The sequence below is a fragment of the Danio aesculapii genome, chromosome 4, assembly GCF_903798145.1.
Source record: "Danio aesculapii chromosome 4, fDanAes4.1, whole genome shotgun sequence".
Classification (NCBI taxonomy): domain Eukaryota; kingdom Metazoa; phylum Chordata; class Actinopteri; order Cypriniformes; family Danionidae; genus Danio; species Danio aesculapii.
The window spans coordinates 26,838,878-26,851,273 of NC_079438.1; the positions used below are offsets into that span (position 1 = coordinate 26,838,878).

Genomic DNA, 12,396 nt, shown 5'->3' on the forward strand with positions numbered 1-12,396 from the left:
TGGCTCAGAGGGAGCATATAAAGGTTGAACAGGAGTGGTGCCAGAATCGAGCCTTGTGGGACTCCACATGTCATGGGTGTCCACCTCGACCTATGGTCACCTATACTGACATAGTAACCTCTTCCTTCAAGGTAAGATCTGAACCATTTGAGGACCGTCCCAGACAGCCCAACCCAGTTTTCCAGCCTATCCAGAAGTATGCTGTGATCGACAGTGTCAAATGCGGCACTGAGATCGAGCAGTACCAGCACTGTTAGTTTGCCTGAATCTGTATTTAGGCGGATGTCATTGATTATCTTTATAAGGGCGCTCTCTGTACTGTGATGTGGTCTGAAACCAGATTGATAATTGTCTAAACACCCCTTGAAGTTTAGGAACTTGTTAACCTGGTTAAAAACAACTTTTTCAATGATTTTGCCAATGAAAGGGAGATTTGAGATGGGCCTGTAATTGCTCAATAGGGTATTATCCAGGTTGCTCTTCTTCAAGAGAGGTTTAACAACTGCAGTTTTAAGTGAGTTAGGAAAAATCCCCGAGAGAAGTGAAGCATTTACCACTTTTAGAAGATCCATTTCTAAGCAGGTCAACACCGTTTTAAAGAACGATGTGGGGAGCGTGTCAAGACTGCAGGTTGATGTTTTCATAACTTGCATGATCTCTTCTAAGATTTTGCCATTAATTGCCATGAAATCGGACATAATGTCTGATTTCTTAAGTTGTGGTTGAGCTAGTCTGACGTCGACACAACTTGGCTGATTGGATGAGCTGATTGTCTTTCTGATATTATTGATCTTGTCAGTAAAGAAATGAGCAAACTCATTACATTTGCTTTCAGAGAGTAGCTCACTGGGAATCCGACTGGGGGGGGGTTGTGAGTTTCTCTATCGTTGCAAAGAGTTTACGAGCATTGTTTACGTTGCTGTTTATAAGGCTTGAAAAGAAAGTCTGCCTAGCAGTTTTTAGTTCCATATTAAAAGCACGAAGACTGTCTTTATAGATATTATAATGGACTACTAGTTTGGTCTTTCTCCACATACGCTCAGCTTTTCTGCACTGTCTTTTCGCCATTTGTATTTTTAGGGACCTAGTCCAAGATCCGCTTTGCCTGCTAGTTATCTTCTTGGCTTTAACAGGAGCAATGTCATCTATGACATTTTTAACTTTAGAGTTAAACAAATCAAGAAGAGAATCAACAGAGTCTGCAGATATACTTGGTGCTAGCGATATGGCCTTCATAAACTGCTCATTAGTGTTCTCATTTATGCATCTCTTTCTGACAGAGACAGATCTGTCTTTAATAGCTGGAGTGATCAATATGTCAAAGAAAATACAGAAATGATCAGATAGTGCAACATCCTTAACAACAGTTGATGAAATGTGTAAACCCTTAGTTATAAGTAGATCAAGAGTGTGTCCACGATTGTGTGTGGGTCCTTGAACATGCTGAGTCAGATCAAAAGTGTTCAAAACAGTCATCAGTTCTTTTACAGTATTGATTTCTGGATTATCAATGTGAATATTAAAATCCCCAGCAATGGTAAAATAGTCAAATTCAGAGGTTACTATTGATAACAGCTCTGTAAAATCATCAATAAAAGTTGGAGAATATTTTGGAGGTCTGTAGATAATGATCAGTAAGATACGTGGAGCACCTTTCAGTGCTATACTCAGATATTCAAAAGACAAAAAGTCACCAGATGACACTTGTTTACACTCATAGACATCTTTAAACAGGGCAGCAATGCCTCCACCTCTCCTATTGGCTCTGCAAACACTCAAAAAGTCAAAGTTTAAAGGAGCTGTTTCATTCAGAACTGCTGCACTACAGCTGTCATCTAGCCAAGTTTCATTTAAAAGCATAAAATCAAGGCAATTTGAGCTGATAAAATCATTGACTAAAAGTGACTTATTGTTGAGTGATCGGATGTTTAAAAGTGCTAACTTAACAGTTTTAGCTGTTTTTGCTACAGTAGTCTCAGATTTATATTTAATAGACACAAGATTTGAGTGATTTGCTATACGGCCTGAAAAAGTCTTCAGTTTTCTGTCACGTAATACAACACATATATGTGTAGAGAAAGCTACAGGCACACTGGGTTCCTGCTTGTTCTGTAAACATCTGATAAAGACACTATTATCTAAGCAGGCACCCGAGACACATGGAGAGCAGTTTTGTTCACCAGCTGAAGATGGTGCGTTGTTGTTTGGGCCCTGGCGGTGGGGCAAATGTCGGAGGGCTCTTCCAGGTGGGCTCAGAGGTGGTTGTGGAGCAGGCCGCTTTTTGGTTGGTAACTGGGGGCTTGCGGCAATAGAGTGTGAAAGTTTAGTTCCAGCATGCACCAGTTCCTCCATCTTTTTTGAGAAACCCAAGAGAGGCGAGCAAGATGATAATGAGAACGTGTCTGGTGACAGAGGCTGTGGCTCTGGAGATTCTGGGTGCTGAAATATGTTTTCCTTGGTGTTTTCCTGAGGATCATTTTTTAGTGACGAGACATGATGCTGTTCTGATGCGTCACAGTCTGTCTCTGTTGAGCAGTGGGCCAGCGATAGTGTCTCTATCAACAGTGGGTGTTTTGGCTGCGTGGCGTTATCACTGTCCTTGGGTGATGCATCAGCCCCAAGTGCACTCGGGAGCTGATTTGAGGTCCTGTGGTCATCTGGACATTTGCTAGGTGTGTATGTGCCATTTGGATTGAGGTCAGTGGCACATACAGCTGATGGATGATGGAGGGAGAAGAAGATATTGTCCTTTAGCACCTTTGCACCAAGTTTGTTTGGGTGAAGGCCGTCTGATGTCAACAGTTGTCTTTGGTTCCAGAAGAGATTGAAGTTGTCAATAAAATTCACTCCTTTCCTGTTACATGCTTTCTGCAGCCATACTTTTAGACCAAGCAGCCGTGAAAACATATTTGTCCCTCTTGCAGGGAGTGGTCCACTGATGAACGGCTGAATTTTCACTCTTTCAACTGTTTCCAAGAGCTCACAGAAATCTCTCTTGAGCAGTTCTGACTGTTCCTTCCGAATATCATTCTTCCCCACATGGATGATAATCCGTTTTGCAGTCTTGTGCTTTTCCAGAATTTCCTTAAGTTCTTTGTTTACATCAGAAACTGTTGCATGAGGGAAGCAGTATGTCATTGTAGATTTGCTCCTAAAACTCCTGATTATTGAATCTCCTACAACTAGTGTTCTTATCTCAGGTGCGATCGGAGCAGAATGCCGCTGTCTAGTCGGCCTTGAGCCTCTGTTCCATGCAGAGTTAGCTGCTGAGTCATGCGATCTCTGTCTGACTGCATTTGGGGATTCTTCACCCATATTACTCAATACTTCATATCTGTTCTCAAGCTGTATTTGAGTCCGAGCTGTATTTGGGGTAGAGGACGCTAATACAGCACCGTATGATCTGACCCCGCGAGTACCCTTTGGTCTCGCACCTTGTTTATGCCAATGCTCATTTTCAACAGTTTTATTCTGTTTTTCTGTGCTCAAAATAGTGGTAGGAATAGATTTATGGGACTCACCGGCTATTTGCTGTGAGCGTCCACAATGACGCTGCAGTTCTGGTTGGATCGCAAGTAACTTTGTTTCAAGAACTGCAATCTTTTGTAGAAGTTTGTGGCAGTTTGTACAGCAGTGAGAATCTGAATTAATCTGATCCAGAGGCATTTTCACAGCCGTGTTTTCCCGTCTCAGGAATGTGAGCAGCTGATAGCTGATAGCGGGAGGATTGTTAAGACGATAATTGCCCTCTTGTTAGTAAAGCTATATTCCAGAAAGTTTGTAGAATCGATGCTGATCTTCAAGCTGTGTCGTTTGAGCACTGTGCTGATAGGCTCAAGTTAAAATTAGGGTTTAAGATATAAAAGCAAGTGAGCAGAGAGCGGAGCTGTAGGCAAAGACGTCCGAACAGTAACGAAGCAGGAAGTAGAGTAGAGCGGGAAGTAGGTGCGAGTAAGATAACTTTCCCGGAAGCACCGGGCTCTCTTAAATGAACGACGAGGATGGGACTCGAACCTATGCATGCAGAGCACAATGGATTAGCAGTCCATCGCCTTAACCACTCGGCCACCTCGTCATGCATGTAGCCATTTTCCTGATGGGGGCTGGACTGTGGCATATATGTATGTATTTGCAGCTACTTTCGAGACAGATGACATTAAATTTTGCAGCAACATCCTTCAAAACGCTAAGAGGGCACGAATAATACACCTGCCACTGAATTACCGGGATCTCTCTAATGCCAGAGCATTTGAACAACAAGGATGGGATTCGAACCCACACGCGCAGAGCACAATGGATTAGCAGTCCATCGCCTTAACCACTCAGCCACCTCGTCACATACGTTGCCGCTTTACTGATGGAGGCTGGACTGTGGCACATATGTGTACGTGTATGTTTTTGCAACTATTTTCGTTAAGATGACACTCAATTTTGCCATAACATGCTTCAAAGCATGAAGAGGGTGCAAGTAAGTTACCTACCACGTAAACACCGGGCTCTCTTAAACAACTGACCAGGCTGGAATTCAACTCACACATGCAAAGCAAAACGGATTAGCAGTCCATCACCTTGACCACTCAGCCACCTCGCCACGCATATAGGTGCTCTCCTAATGGAGGCTGGACTATGGCATATACGTATGTTTTTGCAGCTATTTTCGCTAAGTATTACATACAATTTTGCCATAAACATCCTTTAAGACGCTGAGAGGTGAAAGTAAGAAACCTTAGACAGAAGCAGTTGCCTCTCTCAAAACAGTGAAACTATGAGGATGGGATTTAAACCAGAACTTGCAGAGTACAACATACTAACCTAAGCACTCGGCCACCTCGTCACGTGTAAGCACAGCATTGTGCTAGAGAAAGGATTAACTTTTGGAACTCGAATGGATGTTCTTACAGAAAAGATGAAGATAAAGGTTGTCATAAGGAGCTTTATCAGTAGCTCTGATCAGTGCCCCAGAGTTAAGGCTGATTTATACCTCGGCGTCAAGCTCACGCGTATGCTACGGCACAGCCTACACGTGGTTGCATAGCACCTCACTGTGGCCGTCGGCGACATTGACGCACACCTCTCAAAAAATGTAACGCGTACGCGTAGCTCTGAGATTGGTCGACTTGGTAGCGCTGACGAGTGTGGGCGGAGGTGAGAGTCGCACGAGCGTGAAGCAGCGGGTGTTTAAAAGTGTGGAGTCCCATGAAGGAGCTCCGCATGGAGACTGTTGTTTTGTGTTTACCTTTTAATTAAAGTTGTTGCACGTCCACTGATTCCTGCCTCAAAATGAGCGAATTTGAGCCACTTGCACATTAAGGAAGCGTTCAGAAAAAAACAAAACACCAGCGAAGAAACTCAACACAGAGAAACATAAACACCTACTGCCAGCTAGCGTTTCGGAAGTGTATTGCAGAGCAACAGAAACAGTGCGCAGAAGTATAAGTGCACAGCTACGCGCAAGGCTTGTGCCGTGGATCACGCTGATCACTTGACACAGAAGTATAAACCAGGCTTTATTGTTCAACATTAACTGCAACATGTTTCTTCTGGTTTTGTTGGAGAGAAACTAGACAGAATGCCTGAGTCTAAAAGCGCCAGCATAGCTGACCTTGGATTTCTGTCAAAATATGGTTTCAGTGCCCTTGCATTCTTCATTACCTTACCCCAATCCCTGTACAGCCCAATAAATACATCCCAATCTCATCCCTTTTCTCTGCCGTTCAGCGTTGTGACTCCGCCCCCTTTACCAGATTACCCACAATTCTCTTCTCCCAGATTCACATAAGTAGTGTATACTTTTCTTTAAGTAAAAATGAAACAATGTATAAGTAATTATTTTTGGACAAATCAAAACCCTGTTCTGCTGATACAGCATGCACTCATTGGTGCCAGAGGGCTGATTGCTGGCAGTTTAAAGTTTGAGGCCACCTTGTCGTTGCATGTCCAGATTGGTACACAGAAGAGTTCATAGCTGTTGCAGCTATTCTTTCGCAGAGGCTATATCGTAGCCTAGGAGGTCTATCCGAGGCGTGATCATTGCTGGTTGAAAACTTTACCCAATACCTCGCTGGGATGACTTGAAATACAGTCAGCTCTGGCAATTTTTGACAGCCTTTTAGTAGGCTTAATGTCCTGTTAAAAAGGACAGCTGTGCTTCTGTTTCTTTAACATGTTGCAACTTTCTTTGAGCTCCGAAACATGCAGCAGGCTGGATTAACCTGTACCATAACATTTTTCAGAATGCAAGCAGAGTGCGTGTAAGAAACCTTCCATGGAAGCACCAGGCTCTCTAAAATGCTAAAGCAATTGAACGACGAGAATGGGATTTGAACCCACACAGGCGGAGCACAGTGGATTAACGGTCCATCCCTGCCGGAGGCTGGATTAACTTTTACCATAACATCCTTCAAAACGCTAAGAGGGTGCGAGTAAAACACCTTCCACGGAAGCACCGGGCTCTCTTAAACACCAGAGCAAATAAGGGACAAGGATGGGATTCAAACCCACACATGCAGTGCACAATGGATTAGAAGTGCATCACCTTAACTACTCGGCCACCTCATCAGCACAATCGATTAGCAGTCCATCGCCTTAACCCCTCGGCCACCTTGTCACATATGTTCTCGCTTTCCTGATGGAGGCTGGACTGTGGCACATATGTGTATATGCATGTTCTTGCAACTATTTTGCAAAAATATTCTGTAAGATGACATTCAATTTTGCCATAACATGCTTCGAAGCACGAAGATGGTGCGAGTAAGATAACTTCCCCGGAAGCACCAGGCTCTCTTAAATGAACGACGAGGATGGGATTCGAACCCATGCATGCAGAGCACAATGGATTAGCAGTCCATCGCCTTAACCACTCGGCCACCTCGTCATGCATGTAGCCACTTACCTGATGGGGGCTGGACTTTGGCATATATGTATGTATTTGCAGCTACTTTCGATACAGATGACATTAAATTTTGCAGCAACATCCTTCAAACGCTAAGAGGGCACGAGTAATACACCTTCCACTGAATTACCGGGATCTCTCAAATGCCAGAACATTTGAGCGACGAGGATGGGATTCGAACCCACGCATGCAGAGCACAATGGATTAGCAGTCTTCGCCTTAACCACTCGGCCACCTCGTCACATACGTTGCCACTTTACTGATGGAGGCTGGACTGTGGCACATATGTGTACGTGTATGTTTTTGCAACTATTTTCGTTAAGATGACACTCAATTTTGCCATAATATGCTTCGAAGCACGAAGAGGGTGCAAGTAAGTTACCTTCCACATAAACACCGGGCTCTCTTAAACGAATGAGCAGGCTGGAATTCGACTCACACATGCAAAGCACAACGGATTAGCAGTTCATCGCCTTAACCACTCAGCCACCTCACCACGCATATAGGTGCTCTCCTAATGGAGACTGGTCTATGGCATATACGTATGTTTTTGCAGCTATTTTCGCTAAGTATTACATACAATTTTGCCATAAACATCCTTTAAGACGCTGAGAGGTGAAAGTAAGAAACCATAGACAGAAGCAGTTGCCTCTCTCAAAACAGTGAAACTATGAGGATGGGATTTAAACCAGAACTTGCAGAGTACAGCATACTAACCTAAGCACTCGGCCACCTCTTCACGTGTAAGCACAGCGTTGTGCTAGAGAAAGGATTAACTTTTGGGACTCGAATGGATGTTCTTACAGAAAAGATGAAGATAAAGGTTGTCATAAGGAGCTTTATCAGTAGCTCTGATCAGTGCCCCAGAGTTAAGGCTGATTTATACCTCGGCGTCAAGCTCACGCGTATGCTACGGCGCAGCCTACACGTGGTTGCATAGCACCTTGCTGTGGCCGTCGGCGACATTGACGCACACCTCTTAAAAAATGTAACGCGTACGCGTAGCTCTGAGATTGGTCGACTTGGTAGCGCTGACGAGTGTGGGCGGAGGTGAGAGCCGCACGAGCGTGAAGCAGCAGGTGTTTAAAAGTGTGGAGTCCCATGAAGGAGCTCCGCATGGAGACTGTTGTTTTGTGTTTACCTTTTAATTAAAGTTGTTGCACGTCCACTGGTTCCTGCCTCAAAATGAGTGAATTTGAGCCACATGCACATTAAGAAAGCGTACAGAAAAAAACGAAACACCAGCGAAGAAACTCAACACAGAGAAACATAAACACCTACTGCCAGCTAGCGTTTTGGAAGTGTATTGCAGAGCAACAGAAACAGTGCGCAGAAGTATAAGTGCACGGCTACGCACAAGGCTTGCGCCGTGGATCACGCTGATCACTTGACACAGAAGTATAAACCAGGCTTTATTGTTCAACATTAACTGCAACATGTTTCTTCTGGTTTTGTTGGAGAGAAACTAGACAGAATGCCTGAGTCTAAAAACGGCAGCATAGCTGACCTTGGATTTCTGTCAAAATATGGTTTCAGTGCCCTTGCATTCTTCATTACCTTACCCCAATCCCTGTACAGCCCAATAAATACATCCCAATCTCATCCCTTTTCTCTGCCGTTCAGCGTTGTGACTCCGCCCCCTTTACCAGATTACCCACAATTCTCTTCTCCCAGATTCACATAAGTAGTGTATACTTTTCTTTCAGTAAAAATGAAACAGTGTATAAGTAATTATTTTTGGACAAATCAAAACCCTGTTCTGCTGACACAGCATGCACTCATTGGTGCCAGAGGGCTGATTGCTGGCAGTTTAAAGTTTGATGCCACCTTGTCGTTGCATGTCCACATTGGTAGACAGAAGAGTTCATAGCTGTTACAGCTTTTCTTTCGCAGAGGCAATATCGTAGCCTATGAGGTCTATCCGAGGCGTGATCATTGCTGGTTGAAAACTTTACCCAATACCTCGCTGAGATGACTTGAAATACAGTCAGCTCTGGCAGTTTTTGTCAGCCTTTTAGTAGGCTTATTTATTGCACAGTAGGGGAATATTTAACTGTTCATAAGGTAGACAGCCTGAGGAAAGAAACATTTCCTGTGTCTGGCTGTTTTTGTGCTTGGTGCTCTGAAGCGCCGACCAGACGGTAACAGTTCAAATAGGTAGTGTGCTGGGTGTGAGGCGTCCAGAGTGATTTTGCGAGCCCTTTTACTCAGTCTGGAAGAGTACAGTTCTTGAAGTGTAGGAAGGGTAGTGCCAGTGATTCTTTCAGCAGTCCGGTTTATTCGCTGTAGTCTACGGAGGTCGGTTTTGGCAGCTGAGCCGAACCAGACGGTGATTGAAGTGCAGAGGATGGATTAAATGACAGCTGAGTAGAACTGTATGAGCAGCTTCTGTGGCAGGTTGAACTTCCTCAGCTGACGAAGGAAGTACAGTCTCTGCTGGGCTTTCTTCACAATAGAGTCTATATGAATGTCCCACTTCAGATCCTGAGAGATGGTGGTGCCCAGGAACCTGAATGACTCTACTGCAGCCACAGTGCTGTTCATGATGGTGATTGGGGGTTTCTCCTGAAGTCCACTATCATCTCCACTGTTTTGAGCGTGTTCAGCTCCAGGTTGTTGTATTTGCAGCCAGCCAGCCGCTCCACCTCTTGTCTGTATGCAGATTCGTCACCGTTCTGGATGAGGCCGATAACAGTTGTGTCGTCTGCAAACTTAATGAGTTTGATGGAGGGGTCTTTTGCAGTGCAGTCGTTGGTGTACAGGGAGAAGAGCAGTGGAGAAAGAACACATCCCTGGGGGGCACCAGTGCTGATGGTGCGGCTGTTGGATGTGATTTTGCCCATTCTGACTAGCTGCTGTCTATCTGTCAGAAAGCTGGTGATCCATTGACAGAAAGAGCTAGGAACAGAGAGCTGGGCCAGTTTGTACTCAAGCAGTGATGGGACAATGGTGTTAAAGGCAGAACTGAAGTCCACAAACAGAATCCTTGTGATCCCAGTGATCTATTGAAGATATGTGAGAAAATGGGAGCCAGTTGGTCAGCGCAGTTTCTAGGACAGGCTGGTGAGACACCATCTGGCCCTGGTGCTTTCCTTCTCTTCTGTTTACTGAAGATCTGACACACATTATCCTCACTGATCTGAAGTGCAGGGGGGAGAGGAAGATGGCTGGAGGTGTTGATGGCTGTGTAGGGAGATGGTCCGGGCTGTGTTGATGTGGTATTGATGGCCGTGTAGAGAGATGGTCCGGGCTGTGTTGATGTGGTGTTGATGGCTGTGTAGGGAGATGGTCCAGGCTGTGTTGATGTGGTGTTGATGGCTGTGTAGGGAGATGGTCCGGGTGGGTGTGAGGTGTCTGGTCAGAGGTGTCAAATCTACAGTAGAACATATTCAGCTCGTTTGCAATATGTTTATTGCTGTCGATACTGGGGGACGGTGTCTTGTAATTAGTGAAACCTTTTAAGCCTCTTCACACTGATGCAGGGTCTTAGCTGAAAACTGGTTTTGCAGCTTTTTGGCATAGCTTTTCTTAGCCACACCAATCTCCTTTGTCAATGTGTTCCTGGCCTGATTGTACAAGATCCTGTCACCACTCCTGTAAGCATCCTCTTTGGCCTGACGAAGCTGTCTGAGTTTTGGTGTGAACCATGGTTTATCATTGTTAAATGACAAGTAGGTCCTGGTAGGGATGCATAACTCCTCACAGAAACTGATGTATGATGTTACAGTCTCTGTGAGCTCGTCCAGATCTGTGGCTGCAGCTTCAAAAACATCCCAGTCAGTGCATTCAAAACAGGCTTGTAAGACCTGCTCTGTGTCGTTGGTCCATCTCTTGACAGTCCTTAATACTGGCTTAGTAGTTTTAAGTTTTTGCCTGTAAGTTGGTATAAGATGAACCAGGCAGTGATCGGAGAGTCCTAGAGCTGCTCTGGCGACGGAGCGATATGCATCCTTTATTGTGGTGTAGCAATGGTCCAAAATTTTATTGCCTCTGATGGGGCATGTAATGTGCTGTTTGAATTTAGGCAGCTCATGTGTGAGTTTTGCCTGATTAAAGTCCCCAAGTATGATAAAAACAGAGTCCGGGTGTTGTTGTTCTGTCTCTGGGATCAGATCAGCCAGCTGTTGCAGCGCAGTACTCACGTGTGCTTGCGGTGGAATGTAAACACAGACGAGAATGAACGAGGAAAACTCTCTTGGTGAATAAAACGGCTTACAGTTAATGAAAAGCACTTCCACATCAGGACAGCACATCTTCTTTAACACAGTTACATCCGTACACCACCTTCTGTTGATGTAAAAGCATGTCCCACCACCGCGCGTTTTGCCCGTTGACTCCGTATCGCGATCTGCTCTGTACAGCTGAAAGTCCGGTAGGTTTAATGCGCAGAGTTGTTAAAGTTCTTGTTTTTGCATGTGAGCAGAAGTAGTTCGTCCATTTAGTTAGGAAGAGAGCGGAGATTCGCCAGGTGGATGAATGGGCAGCGCCGTACTGAAGCCACACTGTCTTAGCCTGACGAGCGCGCCGGTTCGCTTCCCACGCTTGCGCGTCTTGTAGCGTTTCCACAATGCGGCTGCTCTGCCGACTACAATGTTCCGCAAAACGCCACAAAAATCAAAATCCAGTTCTTGATTAGTTGGTGTGCACTGCCGAATGTCCAGCAGCTCGTCCCTGGTGTAACTGATCGTGTTTGATAAACATAAAACAGGACAGACTAACAAAAACAGTGCAAACACTGGAGAGCTTCACACCGAAGCGGCCATCCGCGGCGCCATCTTGATGAGGTCTATCAAGTTGGTTTAGTGTGAAGCTGTGTCTGTAGTTTTATTTCTTGTTCTTTCCTTCAGTGATTGTGCTTGTTAGCTGCAGGTGTTCATCAATTCACTTATTTGAGGTCATTCAAGCTATGGTCACACTAGGCTTTTTGATTGCGAACTTTTGTCGTATGGCGCTGCGAAAAGGGGCTGGATTAAACAAGCTTATTAGACATTAAAAAAAGCAAGCAATTGCGCCGTGTTTTATATTTCTGTCCAGAGAGGTCATGTTTTGATCCTCGATTGGTCTCACGCAGTCAAGTGATGCGATTTTGCAGGTCAGGGTTCACCAAGCTTGAACTTTGCACTGCAGAAACCTGCGAAACTTGACGCATGACCCCGCGTTTCCGGTCTGACGCATTCGCGTGCGTATGAATGAAAGTCTATGGAAAGAAAAGTCAAGTGTGACCGCAGCTTCACTCTGTCTAGTGGACTAAACTAATTGACTAATTTAGGGACTAGTGAATGAGGGTGTGTGGTGAGATTTCAGACACTCTGATTAGTTTCTCGAAAACAAAGGTTAGATCTGTTACAGTTATTTTCCGTATTTTGTACTGAAATGAACTGTTAATCATTCAACAGGTTTTCACTGTGGATTGTACAGACTTTTACTGTTAAAATCACGGACATTTTTTACAGTGCATGTCTGCCCAGATCTCCTGAAGATAAATTACAACACACTGTTTAACA

General features: G+C 44.7%; 4 non-coding genes across 4 annotated transcripts; 2 read left to right on the top strand and 2 right to left on the bottom strand.

The window, feature by feature from the left end:
• Window positions 1-3,993: 3,993 nt before the first annotated feature.
• Window positions 3,994-4,075, bottom strand: trnas-gcu (transfer RNA serine (anticodon GCU)). The gene has a single exon. It is a non-coding gene; the product is annotated as a tRNA-Ser (tRNA).
• A 1,901-nt stretch (window positions 4,076-5,976) lies between these two features.
• Window positions 5,977-6,117, top strand: LOC130224231 (U4 spliceosomal RNA). The gene has a single exon (XR_008837299.1). It is a non-coding gene; the product is annotated as a U4 spliceosomal RNA (small nuclear RNA).
• Window positions 6,118-6,792: 675 nt separating this feature from the next.
• Window positions 6,793-6,874, bottom strand: trnas-gcu (transfer RNA serine (anticodon GCU)). The gene has a single exon. It is a non-coding gene; the product is annotated as a tRNA-Ser (tRNA).
• A 1,899-nt stretch (window positions 6,875-8,773) lies between these two features.
• LOC130224226 (U4 spliceosomal RNA) lies at window positions 8,774-8,914 on the top strand. Its single transcript, XR_008837294.1, has one exon. It is a non-coding gene; the product is annotated as a U4 spliceosomal RNA (small nuclear RNA).
• Window positions 8,915-12,396: the final 3,482 nt, after the last annotated feature.